Genomic DNA, 20500 nt, shown 5'->3' on the forward strand with positions numbered 1-20500 from the left:
CACAAAAAGATCTGGAAGCAGATTTGTTTTTCCAAGTTGAGGAATGATTTATCTGCTACATGGAATTTTATTCTCCCAGGCAAGGCCAAAATATCTGAAGTTATTGTGTCCTTGAATTGGAAGATAAAGTGCTGTTTATGTATTAGTAAAGTCTAGTCTCTTATGCTTTCGAGTCATTTCTGATCCATAGCAACGCCATGGACGCATCTCTCCGAGAATGCCCCGCTCTCCATCTGCAATCGATCTAGTAGTGTATCCAGGGAGCTTTCTTGGTAAAAATATGGAAATGGTTTACCATTACCTCCTTCCGTGCAGAAAACCTGAGTCTCTGCTCTCGACTCTTTTCCATGCCACTGCTGCTCAGGATGGGTGAGTTTTGACTTGGAGCAGATTGCCTTCCACTCGCTAGCCACTGCCCAAGCTAGGAATGGACTGGACAGGCCTCTGCTTGACTCTCCCTCCCTTAGCCGAGACTGGTAGAGGACTGGAAACTCTCCAGGTGCGACCCTGAGAGGTATTAGTAAGATACAGCTTTGAAAACCTTGAGCTACTGATTCTCTTTTCTATCATGTAGCAAGAGCTTCATAAATGACGGAATTAATGAACTGTTGAGGAAAACACCAAAGTTGCAGGTTTCTTGGACATGGAGATGTTAACAGAGATGGTAAAGTTTGAAAGAGGAGTTCTTCCCAATTCAGTTTTCAAACTGGACCTTTTTCTTAACTCTCTTGCCTCCTCTTTCTTGCTCTCACTGTTTCTCTGGCTTGGAACTCCCTCCTGCTCCAACCCAGACGGACCACAGTCTTCCCACATTCTTATCTCTCCTAAGAGCTTGCTTCTTCCAACAAGCTTTCCTTGATTTATTTCCCAACACCCTCAGCCATTACATGTACCTCAGCCAACTCTAGAATTTATCAACAGACTGACAACACTTTTTGTGCTCATATAGGTCCACTTTATTTAGTTTTATTCTTTCTAGTTGGGGTATTTTATGTTCATCACCTCTGTCAGTCTGTAGGCTTGACATAATAATAATAATAATAATAATAATAATAATAATAATAATAATAATGGCATTTATTAAGTGCTTATTATGTGCAAAGCACTGTTCTAAGCACTGGGGAGGTTATAAGGTGATCAGGTTATCCCCCAGGGGATTCACAGTCTTAATCCCCATTTTACAGATGAGGTAACTGAGGCACAGAGAAGTTAAATGACTTGCCCAAAGTCACACAGCTGAAAATTGGCAGAGCCAAGATTCAAGCCCATGACCTCTGACTCCGAAGCCCGAGCTCTTTCCACTGAGCCACACATGGTCAGGGAAAATATCATTTTGTTATTCTGTGCTTACCAAGCATCTAGTACAGTGCACCACACTAAGCAAACACCCAATAAATGCTATCAGTTAATGTTTTTTATTTTTATCATATTTATTAAGTGCTTAGTATGTGCCAGGCATTGTACTAACTAATGGGGTAGATACAAGCTAATAGTAATAATAATAATAGAACTATTAAATGCTTCCTATGTGCCAGGCACTGTACTAAGCACTGAGGTAGATCCAAAATAATCGGGTTAGACATTGTTCGTGTCTCACATAGGGTTCCAGTCTAAATCCCCATTTTATGGTTGAGGTAACTGAGGCACAGGGAAGTTTTGTGACTTGCCCAATATCACTCAACAGGAAAGTGGCAGAGCTGGGATTAGTTTCCACTAAGCTCCATTGCTTCTTCCTTTTGATTTTATTTATTTATTGAGCACTTACTCTGTGCAGAGCACTTCTATGACTACTCTGTAGTTTCCACAGTGTGCAAAAAGCAACTAAAGAGCACCACCCTACCTTAATGCTCATGGAGAAGAAGCAAGAACAACTGGTGATTCATTCAATCGTATTTATTGAGTGCTTTTTGTATGCAGAGCACTGTACTAAGCGCTTGGGAAGTACAAGTCGGCAACATACAGAGATGGTTCCTACCCAACAACGGGGTGATTAAAAACCACTTTGGAAATCAGAAGTGGTAATTGTTCAGGAACAATTGTCTTGTCTTATGCCATTGTCGTCTCCGACCCAAAATAATGCCATGGACACATCTCTTCCAGAACATCCGCCTCCATCACCAATCACTTTGGAAGTGTATCCATAGTGTTTTCTTGGTAAAAGTACGGAAGTGGTTTACCATTGCCTCTTTCCGCACAGTAAACTTGAGTCTCCACCCTCGACGCTCTCCCATGACAGTGTGGCTCAGTGGAAAACAGCACAGGCTTTGCAGTCAGAGGTCATGGGTTCAAATCCTGGCTCCGCCACTTGTCAGCTGTGTGACTTTGGGCAAGTCACTTGACTTCTCTGTGCCTCAGTTCCCTCATCTGTAAAAATGGGGATGAAGACTGTGAGCCTCCCGTGGGACAACATGATCACCTTGTAACCTCCCCAGCACTTAGAACAGTGCTTTGCACATAGTAAACGCTTAATAAATGCCATCATCATTATTGTTACTTATTAAGTACATAGTAAACGCTTAATAAATGCCATTATTAATTATTATTATTATTATTATTATTATTATTATTATTATTATTATTATTGTTCCCAGCACAGGTGAGTTTTGACTTGTAGCAGATTGCCTCCACTTGCTAGCCACTGCCCAAGCTAGGAATGGAATGGGTAGGCCTCTGCTTGACTCAAGATGGGTAAAGTACTGAAAACTCTCCAGGTGTGACCCTGAAAGGGTTCAGGAACAATAGGGGTCAGCATTAAGTGCAAAATCTTTCAAGCTAACATGAAAAGGGGCATTAAGAGAGCATCCTGATTAAATGAATATCATCTAGTCATGGTTTCTCTGGATGCATTTGATTCCCAGAAGACCTGGAACATTGGTTCAGAGTCTAAAAACCCTTCAGTGATTCACCATTCCTTTAGAGCACATCGTGGTCCACATTCCTGTTCAGCCATAATAATAATAATGATGGCATTTGTTAAGCGCTTACTCTGTGCCAAGCACTGTTCTAAGTGCTGTGGGGGTGGATACAAGGTGATCAAGTTGTCCCATGCGGGGCTCACAGTCTTAATCCCCATTTTACAGATGAGGTGACTGAGACACAGAGAAGTGAAGTGACTTGCCCAAAGTCACCCAGCTGACAAGCGGCGGAGCGGGATTGGAACCCATGACCTCTGACTCCCAAGTCCGTGCTCTTTCCACTGAGCCACATTGCTTCTCTAGTAAAGTAGAACAGTAAAATCCAGACAAAGTGATGCACAAATGTTGATAACATTCACCTTTCCTCACCCCTCAAGACCTTGCATTGGTTGCCCTTTCACCTCCACATGAAAAAGATATTCCTCACCATTGACTTTAAAGCATTCAATCACCTTGCCCCCTCCTATCTCACCTGGCTACTCACCTCCTACAATGCAGCCCACCCACTTTGCTCTTCTGATGCCAACCTTCTCACTGTATCTTGGTGATACAAACTCTTCTGTTTCATCTCGCTCTCTCTCCCCCCTTTGTCTCTCTCCATCTCTCTGCTCACTATCTTTCATCTCTCTCTGTCTCTCTCCATCTCTCTTCTCTCTGTTTCATCTCTCTCTCTCCGCTTTGTCTCTCTTCATCTCTCTGCTTTCCATCTCTCATCTCTTCTCTCATCTTTCACCTCTTTCTCACCTCTTCATCTCTTCCTCCTCCATCTTTCCTCTTTCTCTGTCTCTCTCCATCTCTCTTCTCACTTCTGTTTCATCTCTCTCCCCTCTTTGTTTCTCTCCATCTCTCTGCTCTCTATCTCTCTTCTCTCTTCTCTCATCTTTCACCTCTCTCTCACCTCTTTATCCCATCTTTCCTCTCTCTGTCTACCTCCATCTCTCTTCTCTCTTCTGTTTCATATATTTTGCTTTGTTGTCTGTCTCCCCCTTCTAGACTGTGAGCCCATTGTTGGGTAGGGACCATCTCTATATGTTGCCAACTTGTACTTGCCAAGCACTTAGTACAGTGCTCTGCACACAGGAAGTGCTCAATAAATACGATTGAATGAATGAATGAATCTTGATCTCATCTATCTCACAGCTGAACTCTTGCCCACTTTCTGCCTCCGCCCTGGAATACCCTCTCTCCTCATATCCGACAGACAGGTACTCTCCCCCAACACTCAAAGCCTTATTGAAGGCACATTTCCTCCAGGAGCTTTCCCTGACTAAATCCTCCTTTCCTCTGCTCCTACTTCCTTCTGCATCATCCTGACTTGCTCCCTTAATTCATCCCCTCTCCCTCCACCACAGCACATAGGTACATATCTGTAATTTATTTATTTATATTAACATCTATCTCCCCCAGCTCTAGACTGTAAGCTCATCATGGGCAAGGAATTTGTCTGTTGATTATTTTGTCCTCTCCTAAGCACTTAGTATAGTGCTCTACATATAGTAAGCACTCAATACCTGTGACTGACTGTCTGGGCAGCATCCTTTCTTTTAATAATAATATAATAATGGCATTTATTAAGCACTTAATACATGCAAAGCACTGTTCTAAGCTTTTGGTTGCATACTCATTGCTAACTTGTACTTCCCAAGCCCTTAGTACAGTGTTCTGCACACAGTAAGCGCTCAATAAATACAATTGAATGGATGAATGAATACTCGCAACAGTAGTTCATTCAATCGTACTGAAGAGATGATAGAAGTGACTGACAGAACCCAAATATGCTTTCCCGGGGAAGTAAGTGATCGCCTTATTTAACTTTCTCTTTGAGTTCCAAACTATGTAACCAAGACGCTGCTCATATTCAATTTCATCCGTGACTGATGAGTCCTTCAGCTTCAAATCCCAACGATCGACTGGAAAAATCCCATCTCTTTACAAGACATTTGTCTGATGGCTTAATCACAGCCAGTAAAATGTCACCACACGTTTCCTGCTTCCCAAGTGAAACCAGGATAATTAAGTGGGTAGATGATATAGTGTGAAATCTTTCAGTCTTCCATGGTGTCTCAGAGTTCTGTGTGGGCAGCAGTAACGTCTCAGGGAAGCCCCAGCACCTCACCGAGTTCAATCCGTGGAGCAATTGTCTGACAACTTCCTATCATTTTATCCATTATTAAGGGAAACAGCCTCTTCAGTGAGTCTTGGAATTCTTACTCTGGGAAAGGCCCAGATTCTTCTTATGGTGCTATTTCAAAAAAAGAGAAGGAAATGATACATCTGCGTCCACACATGATTCCAGTTATGAGATCTAAAATGCCTGCAAGTACATACCTGTTTAATCAGCTCAATGGGGTTGATGCAAAGGTCTAATTTTAGAAACTATGGATGGGGTTTTAGGACTCTGAGTAGTTCAGAAATGAACATCTGTTTTTTTAATGGTATTAGTAAAGCGCTTAATATGTGTCGAGCACTGTTCTAAGTGCTGAGGGAGATACCAATCAATCAGGTGGGACCATCCCAGGCTTACAGCGGCCTCACAGTTCAAGTAGGTGGAAGAAGAGGTATTCAACACTCATTTTACAAGTGAGACAACTGAGGCACGGAGAAGTTAACTGACTTGCCCGAGGTCACGCAGCAGACAACTGGTGGAGCTAGGTTTAGAAGCCAGGTCCTTTTGGTATTTGTTAAGCACTTACTGTGTGCAAAGCACTGTTCTAAGCGCTGGGGAGGTTACAAAGTGATCAGGTTGTCCCACAGGGGACTCACAGTCTTAATCCCCATTTTACAGACAAGGTAACTGAGGCACAGGGAAGTTAAGTGACTTGCCCAAAGTCACACAGCTGATAACTGGCAGAGCTGGGATTTGAACCCATGACCTCTGACTCCAAAGCCCGTGCTCTTTCCACTGTGTAGTGGTCACCACAGTTTATTTCAATGAAAAATCATTATTTTCCCAGAAACCTTTCTTTGATAGTGAAGTTTCTTCTCCAGGTTATGTCATAATAATGATTATCATTATGATGGTATTTGTTAAACACTATGTATCAGGCATTGTACTAAGCGCTGGAGTGGATACAAGCAAATCGGGTTGGACATAGTCCCCGTCCCACATCTCAGTCCCCATTTTACAGATGAGGAAATTGAGGTCCAGAAAAGTGAAGTGACATGCCCAAGGTCACACAGCAGACAAGCGACAGAGGCGGGATTAGAACCCATGACCTTCTAACTCCCAGGTCTGTGCTTCTCCGTAACCTAAAGAACGGACTGTTGTAACCCCTGCCTTTATGCTTGACACAAACGCTTTTCTCTAACACCTTTTTAGGTTTTGGGGGAATTCACCACAGAGGGTTTTGGTGTGGGCTTATTACTAGGTGATGTTGTATATTGGTGTTCCAGGAAACAATTCAGTTCTGCCACCAGGAAATGTTTATTTAAATGGGTTTCCCTTCACACTAGGGTACCAGACTCCTTGTCAAGCATGGAAAGAACAGATGCGGAGCAGGCAAGAAGGGCATATGTTTCATCAAATAGCTCTCCGAGGAACCTCTTTGGGTAGCTGTTGTCTGCAGCACACCCATAACAAGTATTTCCTTACACCGCATGATGCAAGCAGCAGGACTCTTGGGTGACAACAACATCAGACTTATTAAACTGAACACCACCTCTAGGAGCCTTTGGGGACAAGCCCTCTCTAAATGAATGCCTAATTCTTGCTATGACGGAGATAAATGCTGAATTCCCTAGAGGGTGGGTACCACAGGGCTTGCTTGTTTGCTTCGTTTGTTATAAATTGTAAGATCATTAAGGAATTGTTTACATCCTGTGACGGTTCCTTGCGCTTGGCCAATCCAGGAGGCTGAGGATTTAGGGTGACATAATGAAAAGCATGCTGTTGGTCAGGGAGCTTGGCAAAACCGCACCTCTTTTTTGGGATATTTTCCTTGCTGTGATCTGCTTTGCTAAGTACGAGTCAGTAAATACACATATGTAGAGGCTGAGTGAATTCTACTTCTCTCACTTGCTGTGACTTTTTCCATCTTTTATAAAATGAGAAGCTGTTTCTCAGAGTAAACAGGAGAAGTCAGAACAGGAAAGACAATAACTCACCTAGCAAATTAGAACTGTTTTATGAGGGTTTGGCGGTCTAGTGTGAAAATGTGTTACAGTCCTTAATAATCACGATATTTGTTAAGTGTTTTTTGTGGGCTAAGCACAGTACTAAGCCGTGGGGTAGATGTTAGTTTGGCTGGAAAATCGCTGTCCCATACAAGCTCACAGTTAGGGGGACTTGCCTGCCCTCTCTGTTGTATGGTAGACTCCCAAATGCTTAATACAATACTCTGCCTACAGTAAGGCTTCAATAGATATCATTGATTGATATGGGGAGAGAGAAAATAGGTATTTAATCCCCATTTTACAGATGAGGTAACTGAGGCACAGAGAAGTTAAGTGACTTGCCCAAGGTCATACAGCAGGTATGACCTCCGTCCTTCTGCCCTACTCCCTTCCCCTCCCCTCAGCACTTGTGTATATTTGTATATGTTTATTACTCTATTTTATTAATGATGTGTATATATCTATAATTCTATTTAGCTGCCAACTTGTTGCCAACTTGCACTTCCCAAGCACTTAGTACGGTGCTCTGCAAACAGTAAGCACTCAATAAATATGATTGAATGAATGAATGAATGAATGAATTTATCTATTTTGATGGCATTGACACCTGTCTAGAGAAGCAGCGTGGCTCACTGGAAAGAGCCCGGGCTTTGGAGTCAGAGGTCATGGATTCGAATCCCGGCTCCGCCAATTGTCAGCTGTGTGACTTTGGGCAAGTCACTTCACTTCTCTGTGCCTCAGTTACGTCATCTGTAAAATAGGGATGAGGACTGTGAACCCCCTGTGGGACAACCTGATCACCTTGTAACCACCCCAGTGCTTAGAACAGTGCTTTGCACATAGTAAGTGCTTAATAAATGCCATTTTACTATTATTATTATTACTATTACTTGCTTTGTTTTGTTGCCTAGCTCCTCCTTCTAGACTGTGAGCCCATTGTTGGGTAGGGACCGTCTCTATCTGTTGCTCAATTGTACTTTCCAAGCGCTTAGAACAGTGCTCTGCACACAGTAAATGCTCAATAAATACGAGTGAATGAATGAATGAATGAATGAAAGGTAAATAAATGGCTAGGCCTGTGCTCTCTCCCTTAGGCCGTGCTGCTTCACGAGACCACAATTCCTTATTGTTATTAAAGATTACCTTGCTGATCTTGTTAATAACCATGTGCTTGAATGTGGCTCAGAGACACGCATGTAGCTTGTCCTTGTTCTTGAGAAGTAGCGTGGCTCAGTGGAAAGACCCCGGGCTTTGGAATCAGAGGTCATGGGTTCAAATCCTGGCTCTGCGACTTGTCAGCTGTGTGACTTTGGGCAAGCCACTTAACTTCTCTGGGCCTCAGTTACCTCATCTGTAAAATGGGGATTAAGACTGTGAGCCCCATGTGGGACAACCTAATTGCCTTGGATCTGCCCCAGCGCTTAGAACAGTGCTTGGCACATAGTAAGCGCTTAACAAATACCAGCATTATTATTATTATTATTATAAGTGCTGAAGTTGCTCTGACTGCCTCACAATTTACAAAATCATGTTTTCTCTAAGGAAGTAGGTCCAATCACCCAGGTGTGGACTGTTTGGCATGAGGGAAAGAATGAACAGGAAAGAGCTAGTCTGTTTCTTTTCTGTTATTTTGTCATTCATAAGTAGGGAGTGTAAGCTTCTTGTGGGCAGTAATGTGTCTGGTGCTTCTACTGTACCTGTTTAGTACAGTGCATTACGCTCAGTGGGCTCTCAGTGAACACCACCTAGTAGAGAAGCAGTGTGGCTTAGTGAAAAGAGCATGGATTTGGGAGTCAGAGGACGTGGGTTCTAATCCCATCTCCGCCACTTGTCCCTGGCAAGCCGCTGAACTTCTCTGTGCCTCAGTTACCTCATCTGTAAAATGAGGATTGAGACTGTGAGCCCCAAGTGGGACAACCTGATTACCTAGTATCTACCCCATCATCATCACCAATCGTATTTATTGAGCACTTACTGTGTGCAGAGCACTGTACTAAGCGCTTGGGAAGTACAAGTTGGGAACATATAGAGACAGTCCCTACCCAACAGTGGGCTCACAGCGCTTAGAGCAGTGCTTTGCACATAGTAAGTGCTTAACAAATACCATCATTATTATTATTATTACTTCCACTGCTAGAGAGTCTGTTTTACATTTCTGTTGACCCGATGAAAGTCACTGAGAGAGCTGTGGGATTTGAATTAGGCTATAAGTTCCTTTTGTTGCCAACTTGTACTTCCCAAGTGCTTAGTACAGTGCTCTGCACACAGTAAGTGCTCAGTAAATATGATTGATTGATTGTGGGCAGGGGACATGTCTACCAATTCTGTTTTTTTTTTATTTTTTAATGGTATATTTGTTAAGCACTTACTATGTGTCAGGCACTGTACTAAGCACTGGGGTAGAATACAGGCTATTCAGGTGTAAGCTAATCCTCTAGACTGTAAACTCATTGTGGGCAGGGAACATGTCTGTTGATAGTGTTGTACTCTCCCAAGCTCTTAGAACAATGCTCTACATGTAATAATAATAATAATAATAATAATAATAATAGCATTTATTAAGCACTTACTATGTGCAAAGCACTGTTCTAAGCACTGGGGAGGTTAGAAGGTGATCAGGTTGTCTCACGGGGCCCTCACAGTTGGAATCCCCATTTTACAGATGAGGTAACTGAGGCACAGAGAAGTGAAGTGACTTGCCCAAAGTCAAACAGCTGACAATTGGCAGAGCTGGGATTCAAGCAGCATGGCTCGGTGGAAAGAGCACGGGCTTTGGAGTCAGAGGTCATGGGTTCGAATCCCGACTCTGCCGCATGTCTGCTGTGTGACCCTGGTCAAGTCACTTCACTTCTCTGAGCCTCAGTGACCTCATCTGTAAAATGGGGATTAAAACTGTGAGCCCCACATGGGACAACCTGATCACCTTGTATCCCCCCCAGCGCTTTGAACAGTGCTCTGCTCATAGTAAGCACTTAACAAATGCCATAATAATAATAATTATTATTGTTACTCAAACCCATGACCCCTGACTCCAAAGCCCGTGCTCTTTCCACTGAGCCACACTGCTTCTCTGTAGTGAGTAAGCGCTCAATAAATACCACTGATTGATTGTATCAATCCATGTCCTACATGGGTCTTACAATATTAAACCCCATTTGACGGCTGAGGTTAATTGAGACACAGAGAAGCAAAGTGAATTGCCCAAGGTCACACAACAGAAAAGTCGCAGAGCTGGGATTAGAACCCAGGTCCTTCTGATTCCCGGACCCTAGCCTTGTCCACCAGACCACACTGCTTCTCTTGATTGATTGATTGATTAATTAATATCTTCTTGGGTAGTAGCTACCCAAGGGATTCTCAACTTCATATTCCTCAAGCTGATTGAAGGAATCTATGCCCTCTAAAACTGGCAGACAAGCATCACATAACACATCACAGCTGCAACCCTACTACAGTCGTTTCTGTCTTAAAAAGACTTGTTTCCCATCACCTGGCCTAGATTTAGGTCCTCCCACCAAAAATGATCTCTCCCGCTTTCCAGAGTTTAATATTCCTGGCAGTTCACCAATGTTACACTCCATATCTCCAGCTGGACGACTAATGAAATAGTCCCAATCTGACCTAAATCAGGTTGCGGCTGATGCGGAAGCTTTGGATCAAAGGGTCATTCATTCATTCTGTCATATTTATTCGGCGCCTACTGTGTGCAGACTACCGTACTAAGCGCTTGGGAAAGTACAATACAACAATAAGGAGTGACATTCCCTGCATACAGTGGACTCACAGTCTACAGGGGAGGCGTGAAAGGTACCTTTTAAATGAAATAACTCCCTTTTCCTTGAAAAGGCTGTCAAAATGTTAAATGCATTTGCTCGGGGAAGCCCTTGTTAAGGACTAACGCATGTGAGCTAAGGTTTCTCACCGAGTCGGCTCCATCGGGGATGGGAAGGTTAAGGGCTCAAGTCAGTCACTTGACTAGCAGCCAGGATCATCATCATCATCATCAATCATATTTATTGAGCGCTTACTGTGTGCAGAGCACTGTACTAAGCGCTTGGGAAGTACAAATTGGCAACATTATAGAGACAGTCCCTACCCAACAGTGGGCTCACAGTCTAAAAGGGGTGACAAAACCAAACATACTAACAGGATCTGTCCGACTGTCTTTCCGCTTTTTGTCTGGAAATGGGAATTCTGGGTCAGTGACATTAGCTTCTTAACTTCTGTCTGGAGCTGAGCCAGAGGACCAGTGAGCTGGGAAAAAGAGGTTGACCAATAAATTGGGAAGAAGCAGAGAAGCAGTGTGGCCTATTGGATAGTCCATGGGCCAGCGAGTCAGAAGGACTGTATTTTATTTGTACATATTTATTCTATTTATTTTATTTTGTTAATATGTTTTGTTCTGTTGTCTGTCTCCCCCTTCTAGACTGCGAGCCCGCTGTTGGGTAGGGACCGTCTCTATATGTTGCCAACTTGTACTTCCCAAGCGCTTAGTACAGTGCTCTGCAAACAGTAAACGCTCAATAAATACGACTGAAAGAATGAATGAAAGGACCTGAGTTTTAATCCTAGCTCTGCCACTTGTCTGCTGTGTGCCTTGGGCAAGTCGCTTATCTTCTCTGTGCCTCTGTTACCTCATCTGCAAAATGGGGATTAAAACTGTGGGAGCCCAATGGGACATTCATTCAGTTGTATTTATTGAGCGCTTACTGTGTGCAGAACACTGTACTAAGCTCTTGGGAAGTACAAGTCGGCAACATATAGAGACATTCCCTACCCAACAACAGGCTTATAGTCTAGAGGGCATGGACTCTGTCCAACCTGATTAACTCATATCTTCCCCAGTGCTGCTTAGTACAGTGCCTGGTACATAATAAGCACTTAATGAATACCGTTAAAAAAAGGGGTCAGCCAGTAGGATGGGAAGAAGGCCTCCTCTCAAACTTCCCTTTACCTCGAAGAAAGAAAGAACTGTCAAATTTATTCCAGGTGGCCTGGATTTCCACAAGCTTTGGTTTCATTTTCTAAGTGGGGAAGCGTCATTTTGGAACATGAGTTTAGTGACTCTCCAGCAGAGAATGTGTCTGTTGCCTTTAAAAGTGTGATGAAAATCACTTTTTTTTTTATTTTTGGCTTTCTTTTCTCTTGTGGTTGCTTGTTGTATTTTTCCCCAGTCAAAGCAGTGACCTTTTTAATGCCATCTGCAGTAACTTGCTAGTAATTCCTGAATTCTTTAGTTGTAATAGTAGTGCCCGGCTGCAGAAATAAATGGCATTTAGAACTGGTTAATGCTGTGTTTTTTTCTGAGAACTGGAAGACCATCTTTACTGGAGCTTCAGGGCAGGGTAAGTTTCCATAACTCTGAATTTAATGTGACAGTTTGGTACGTTACACACAATGTAATGAAATAGGTTCTCGGTACCTAGGTTTCTGTAAATATTTAATACTATTCAGCTTTGTTCTCTCCCTTACATGGGGAGAGAAAGCTGTTATAAGTCTTTGCGGGGGTTAATTAATTAATTAATAATGATGATACTTGTTAAGCCTGGCACATAGTAAGCACTGGGGGAGATACAAGTCATTCAGTTTGGACGCAGTCCCTGTCCCACACTGCGCTCACTGTCTTAATCCCCATTTTACAGATTCGTTCATTCAATCATATTTATTGAGCGCTTACTGTAATAATAATAATAATAATGATGGTATTTGTTAAGCACTTACTATGTGCAAAGCACTGTTCTAAGCACTGGGGAGGTTATAAGGTGATCAGGTTGTCCCACAGGGGGCTCACAGTTTTCATCCCCATTTGACAGATGAGGTAACTGAGGCACAGAGATGTTAAGTGACTTGCCCTAAGTCACCCAGCTGACAGTTGGCAGAGCGAGGATTTGAACCCATGACCTCTGACTCCAAAGCCCGGGCTCTATCCACTGAGCCATGCTGCTTCTCAGCATGACGCTTTAGAAATGTTCTAGGTGACAAAATGTGCTGGAGGCAGGGGATCATTTATATTTATAAATAAATATATTATACATTTATATTTATAAATATTAAATAAATACATAAATGAATATGAATAATATATTTATAAATAAATATCGATGGAGGCATTTGGGATCGGAGTGATCAGACCAGGTGGTGGTTGTCATTTGCACGGAGGGAAAACTCCACAACGCTCCCCACATCGCTTACTGTGTGCAAAGCACTGTACTAAGCGCTTGGGAAGTCCAAGTTGGCAACATATAGAGATGGTCCCGACCCAACAGGGGGCTCACAGTCTAGAAGATGAGGGACAGGAGGCCCAGAGAAGTGAAACGACTTGCTTAAGGTCACACAGCAGACACGGGGTAGAGCCGGGATTAGAAGGCAGGTCCTTCCGAACCCCAGGCCCGTACCGTACCCTCTGAGCCATGGCTGGGAATACCCAAAAGTGGGAGAAGGGGTGTCGTCATGACAAAACACAGGGTCACTACACTTATGTTGCCAACTTGTACTTCCCAAGCGCTTAGTACAGTGCTCTGCACACAGTAAGTGCTCAATAAATACGATTAATTGATTGATTGATTCCCAGCCCCTTGTCTCATCCCCCAAATCAACCAATCAATGGATGGTATTTATTGAGCATTTGGTGTTTGGTGAGAAGCAACGTGGCTTAGTGAAAGAGCCCAGGCTTGGGAGGCAAAGGTCCTGAGTTCTGATTCCGACTCTGCCACTTGTCGGCTGTGTGACTTTGGGCAACTCACTTCACTTCTCTGGGCCTCAGTTACCTCATCAGTAGAATGGGGATTGAGACTGTGAGCCCCAAGGGGGACAACCTGATGGCCTTTTATCTCCTCCAGTGCTTAGAACAGTGCTTGGCACATAGCGCTTAACAAACACCATAAATGCTATTATTACTATTAAAGCCTGATTGTCCATGTGCATAGCCATGGTCACCTTGTAACCTCCCCAGCGCTTAGAACAGTGCTTGGCACATAGTAAGCGCTTAACAAACACCATCATTACTATTATTATTATTAAAGCCTGATTGTCCATGCACGTAGCCACGATCACCTTGTAACGTCCCCAGCGCTTAGAACAGTGCTTGGCACATAGTAAGCGCTTAACAAACACCATCATTACTATTATTACTATTAAAGCCTGATTGTCCATGTGCGTAGCCATGATCACCTTGTAACCTCCCCAGTGCTTAGAACAGTGCTTTGCCCATAGTAGGCGCTTAACAAATGCCATTATTATTATTATTATTATTAAAGCCTGATTGTCCATGCACGTAGCCATGATCACCTTGTAACCTCCCCAGCACTTAGAACAGTGCTTTACACATAGTAAGCACTTAACAAATGCCATTATTACTATTATTAAAGCCTGATTGTCCATGCACGTAGCCATGATCACCTTGGAACCTCCCCAGCGCTTAGAACAGTGCTTTGCACATAGTAAGCGCTTAACAAATGCCATTATTACTATTAATATTATTAAAGCCTGATTGTCCATGCATGTAGTCATGATCACCTTGTAACCTTCCTATGGCTTAGAACAGTGCTTTGCACATAGTAAGCGCTTAACAAACGCCATTATTACTATTATTATTATTAAAGGCTGATTGTCCATGCACAAGCCATGATCACCTTGTAACCTCCCCAGCACTTAGAACAGTGCTTTGCACATAGTAAGCACTTAACAAATGCCATTATTACTATTATTATTATTAAAGCCTGATTGTCCATGCACGTAGCCATGATCACCTTGTAACCTCCCCAGCGCTTAGAACAGTGCTTTGCTGTTCTAAGGCCCTGCTGAGAGCTCACCTCCTCCAGGAGGCCTTCCCAGACTGAGCCCCTTCCTTCCTCTCCCCCTCGTCCCCCTCTCCATCCCCCCATCTTACCTCCTTCCCTTCCCCACAGCACCTGTATATATGTATATATGTTTGTACATATTTTTTACTCTATTTATTTATTTTATTTGTACCTATCTATTCTATTTATTTTATTTTGTTAGTATGTTTGGTTTTGTTCTCTGTCTCCCCCTTTTAGACTGTGAGCCCACTGTTGGGTAGGGACTGTCTCTATATGTTGCCAATTTGTACCTCCCAAGCGCTTAGTACAGTGCTCTGCACACAGTAAGTGCTCAATAAATACGATTGATGATGATGATGATGATTACTATTAGTAAAGCCTGATTGTCCATGCACGTAGCCATGATCACCTTGGAACCTCCCCAGTGCTTAGAACAGTGTTTTGCACATAGTAAGCACTTAAATGCCATTATTATTATTATTATTATTATTATTATTATTATTATAATTCAGAACACCAAACTAAGGGCGTGGGAGAGTACAGCATAACAGAGTTGGTAGGCACGTTCCTTGCCCACAGTGAGCTTCCAGTCAAGAGGCCTGTAAAGTGCCCCAAAGGGGTAGGATTTGTGTCCCATGGAGCGGTGTAAGGTCTGTGACTCACTAGCAGCGTGGCTCAGTGGAAAGAGCCCGGGCTTTGGAGTCAGAGGTCATGGGTTCGAATCCCAGCTCTGCCACATGTCTGCTGTGTGACCTTGGGCAAGTCACTTAACTTCTCTGAGCCTCAGTTACCTCATCTGTAAAATGGGGATTAAGACTGTGAGCCCCACGTGGGACAACCTGATCACTCTGTACCCCCCCCCAGTGCTTAGAAAAGTGCTTTGCACATAGTAAGCGCTTAACAAATGCCAACATTATTATTATTATAATCACAAGTCATGAAGTCCGGAGACCTGTGTTCTAATACAGCGTGGCCTACTGGATAGACCATGGAGCTAGAAGTCAGAAGGACCTGGGTTCTAATTCCAGTTCATTCATTCATTCAATCATATTTATTGAGCGCTTACTGTGTGCAGAGCACTGTACTAAGCACTTGGGAAGTACAAGTTGGCAACATATAGAGACGGTCCCTACCCCAACAGTGGGCTCACAGTCTGGAAGACACTTCTTGTCCGCTGGGTTACCTTGGGCAGGTCACTTAACAAATGCCACCATTACTATTGCAAATTCATTCAACGTGGTTCCAACTTTACGGCATTACATGCAATAACGCTTAATAATGGTGGTATTTGTTAAGCGCTTACTATGTGCCAAGCACTGTTCTAAGCGCTGGGGGAGATACAAGGTGATGAGGTTGTCCCACGTGGGGGCCCACTGTTGGGTAGGGACTGTCTCTATATGTTGCCAACTTGTACTTCCCAAGCGCTTAGTACAGTGCTCTGCACACAGTAAGCGCTCAATAAATACGATTGATTGATTGATTGATTAATCCCCATTTTCCAGAAGAGGCAACTGAGGCCCAGAGAAGTGAAGTGACTTGCCCAAGGTCACACAGCTTCCAAGTGGCAAGAGCTGGGGTTAGAACTCATAATAATAAGAGCCCACTGTTGGGTAGGCACCGCCTCTATATGTTGCCAATTTGTACTTCCCAAGCGCTTAGTACAGTGCTCTGCACACAGTAAGCGCTCAATAAATACGATTGAATGAATGAATGAATAATAATGGCATTTGTTAAGCACTTACTATGTGCAAAGCACTGTTCTAAGCGCTGGGGGGATACAAGGTGATCAGGTTGTCCTGCATGGGGCTCACATTCATCATCCCCATTTTACAGATGAGGTAACTGAGGCTCCGAGAAGTTCAGTGACTTGCCCAAGGTCACACAGCAGACATGTGGCGGAGCCGGGATTTGAACCCACGACCTCCGACTCCAAAGCCCGGGCTCTTTTCACTGAGCCACTCTGCTTCTCTAAGATATTAGTTAAGATATTAGTCCAAGTTCAGATTTTTATTCATGCAAATCAATTCATTTTTATCTGAAATAGTGCAAAGCTTTTATTTGTTGTGTTGGGTTAGTTCAGTTTTTTTTTTTAACTGAACGGGTACCGTTAATCACAAATTGAATGATTTCCCAAAGTCCCAGTTTCTCTGACATTGGTTTGGCAGTTGAACTATCTAACCAGCAGCTGGACAAAAAATGAGGAAGTTCATTCTGGATCCTCAGTTGCTAGGCAAGTCCTGAGGAAGTGCTGACAGTCATTCCAAGGAAAAGTGGAAACCAGGAAGAATCCTGAAGTGAATGTGCATTTATTTATTTTAATGTCCGTCTTCTCTCCTAGACTGTGAGCTATTGTGGGAAGGGAACTTGTCAGGATGGCCTAGTGGAAAGAGCACGCCCTTGGGAATCAGAGGATGTGGCTTCTGATCCCACTTTTGCCACTTGTCTGCTGCATGACCTTGGACAAGTCACTTCAATTTTCGGGTCCTCAGTTTCCTCATCTGTAAAATGGGGATCAAGCCTTGAGCCCCATGTGAGACAAGGACTGTGTCCAACCTGATTACCTTGTATCTACCCCGGGGCTTAGTACAGTGCTTTGCACATAGTAAAAACTTAACAAATACCATAATAATAATTATTATTAACTCTATGTTGTACTCTTCTAAGGGCTTAGTACAGTTCTCTGAACACAGTGAGCACTCAGTAAATACCACTGATTATTTTCCCCTTGAAATAATAATAATGGTACTTTTTAAGCGCTTACTATGTGCCAGGCACTGTTCTAAGCACTGAATGTTACATTACTGTTTGCTCTAGCAGTTCTTTGTGGTTCTTCAGCTAACTGGAATTTTGTTTTGTTTTTCACGTGGGTGTTATTGGTGCCTTGGTTCCATTTTCTTGCAGAAGTGAGAGCTGAGAAGCAGCGTGGCCAAGTGGCTGGAGCACGGGCCTGGGATCAGAAGGACTTGGGTTCTAATTTCTGCTCCTCCACTTGTGTGCTGGGAGACCTTGGACAAGTCACTTCACTTCTCTGTGTCTCAGTTACTTCATCTGTAAAACGAGGATTAAGACTCTGAGTCCTATGTGAGACAGAAACGGTGTCCAACCTGATTATCTTGTATCTACCCCGGGGCTTAGTACAGTGCTTTGCACGTAGTAAACACTTAACAAATACCATAATTATTATTATTATTAACTCTGTTATGTTGTACTCTTCTAAGGGCTTAGTACAGTTCTCTGAACAGAGTGAGCACTCAATAAATACCACTGATGATTTTCCCCTTGAAATAATAATAATGGTACTTTAAAAAGCAGCTTGGCTCTATCCACTAGGCCATGCTGTCTCTGTACATGAGAAGCATCGTGGCTCAGTGGAAAGAGCACGGGCTTTGGAGTCAGAGGTCATGGGTTCGAATCCCTACTCTGCCACATGTCTGCTGTGTGACCTTGGGCAAGTCACTTCACTTCTCTGAGCCTCAGTTACCTCATCTGTAAAATGGGGATTAAGACTGTGAGCCCCACGTGGGACAACTTGATCACCTTGTATCCCCCCCAGCACTTAGAACAGTACTTTGCACATAGTAAGTGCTTAACAAATGCCATCATCATTATTATTTTTAAGCGCTTACTATGTGCCAGGCACTGTTCTAAGCGCTGAATGTTACATTACTGTTTGGTCTAGCAGTTTGTTGTGGTTCTTCAGCTAACTGGAATTTTGTTCCGTTTTTCACATGGGTGTTATTGGCGCCTTGGTTCCGTTTTCTTGCAGAAGTGAGAGCTGAGAAGCAGCATGGCCTAGTGGCTGGAGCACGGGCCTGGGATCAGAAGGACCTGGGTTCTAATTTCCTCTCCTCCACTTGTGTGCTGGGAGACCTTGGACAGGTCACTTCACTTCTCTGTGCCCCAGTTACTTCATCTGTAAAACGAGGATTAATAATAATAATAATAATAATAATGGCATTTATTAAGTGCTTACTATGTGCAAAGCACTGTTCTAAGAGCTGGACTCTGAGTCCTATGTGAGACAGAAACTGTGTCCAACCTGATTATTTTGTATCTACCCCGGGGCTTAGTACAGTGCTTTGCACATAGTAAAAACTTAACAAATACCATAATGATTATTATTATTAACTCTGTTATGTTGTACTCTTCTAAGGGCTTAGTACAGTTCTCTGAACACAGTGAGTACTCAGTAAATACCACTGATTATTTTCCCCTTGAAATAATAATAATGGTACTTTTTAAGTGCTTACTATGTGCCAGGCACTGTTCTAAGTGCTGAATGTTACATTACTGTTTGGTCTAGCAGTTCGTTGTGGTTCTTCAGCTAACTGGAATTTTGTTCCGTTTTTCACGTGGGCGTTATTGGCGCCTTGGTTCCATTTTCTTGCAGAAGTGAGAGCTGGGAAGCAGCGTGGCCGAGTGGCTGGAGCACGGACCTGGGATCAGAAGGACCTGGGTTCTAATTTCCACTCCTCCACTTGTGCGCTGGGAGACCTTGGACAGGTCACTTCACTTCTCTGTGTCTCAGTTACATCATCTGTAAAACGAGGATTAAGACTCTGAGTCCTATGTGAGACAGAAACGGTGTCCAACCTCATTATCTTGTATCTACCCCGGGGCTTAGTACAGTGCTTTGCACATAGTAAACACTTAACAAATACCATAATTATTATTATTATTAACTCTGTTATGTGGTACTCTTCTAAGTGCTTAGTACAGTTCTCTGAACACAGTGAGCACTCAGTAAATACCACTGATGATTTTCCCCTTGGTACTTTAAGAAGCAGCGTGGCTCGGTGGAAAGAGCACGGACTTTGGAGTCAGAGGTCATGGGTTCGAATCCCTACTCTGTCAAATGTCTGCTGTGTGGCCTTGGGCAAGTCACTTAACTTCTCTGAGCTTCAGGTACCTCATCTGTAAAAAGGGGATTAAGACTGTGAGCCCCATGTGGGACAACTTGATCACCTTGTATCCCCCCAGCACTTAGAACAGTGCTTAACAAATGCCATCATTATTATTATTATTTTTAAGCGCTTACTATGTGCCAGGCACTGTTGTAAGCGCTGAATGTTACATTACTGTTTGGTCTAGCAGTTCGTTGTGGTTCTTCAGTTAACTGGAATTTTGTTCCGTTTTTCACGTGGGCGTTATTGGCGCCTTGGTTCTGCTTTCTTGCAGAAGTGAGGGCTGAGAAGCAGCGTGGCCAAGTGGCTGGAGCACGGACCTGGGATCAGAAGGACCTGGGTTCTAATTTCCACTCCTCCACTTGTGCGCTGGGAGACCTTGGACAGGTCACTTCACTTCTCTGTGTCTCAGTTACTTCATCTGTAAAACGAGGATTAAGACTGAGTCCTATGTGAGACAGAAACTGCCTGATTATCTTGTATCTACCCCGGGGTTTAGTACAGTGCTTTGCACATAGTAAACACTTAACAAATGCCATAATTATTATTATTATTAACTCTATGTTGTACTCTTCTAAGTGCTTAGTACAGTTCTCTGAACACAGTGAGCACTCAATAAATACCACTGGTTATTTTCCCCTTGAAGTAATAATAATGGTGCTCAGAGCAGTGCCTGCCACATAGTAAGCCCTTAACAAATACTATAAAGAAAGTTAACCCATACTCTAACTTATTTGCTGAAAGTGACCTTCATTTATTCATTCACTCG

At 43.2% G+C, this 20500-nt stretch overlaps 1 non-coding gene across 1 annotated transcript; it reads right to left on the reverse strand.

Moving 5' to 3' along the window:
- Positions 1-379: 379 nt before the first annotated feature.
- On the reverse strand, positions 380-517 carry LOC119924830. Its single transcript, XR_005449518.1, has one exon. It is a non-coding gene; the product is annotated as a small nucleolar RNA SNORA7 (small nucleolar RNA).
- Between the last annotated feature and the right edge of the window lie 19983 nt (positions 518-20500).

Source organism: Tachyglossus aculeatus, chromosome 2 (assembly GCF_015852505.1).
Source record: "Tachyglossus aculeatus isolate mTacAcu1 chromosome 2, mTacAcu1.pri, whole genome shotgun sequence".
Taxonomy (NCBI): domain Eukaryota; kingdom Metazoa; phylum Chordata; class Mammalia; order Monotremata; family Tachyglossidae; genus Tachyglossus; species Tachyglossus aculeatus.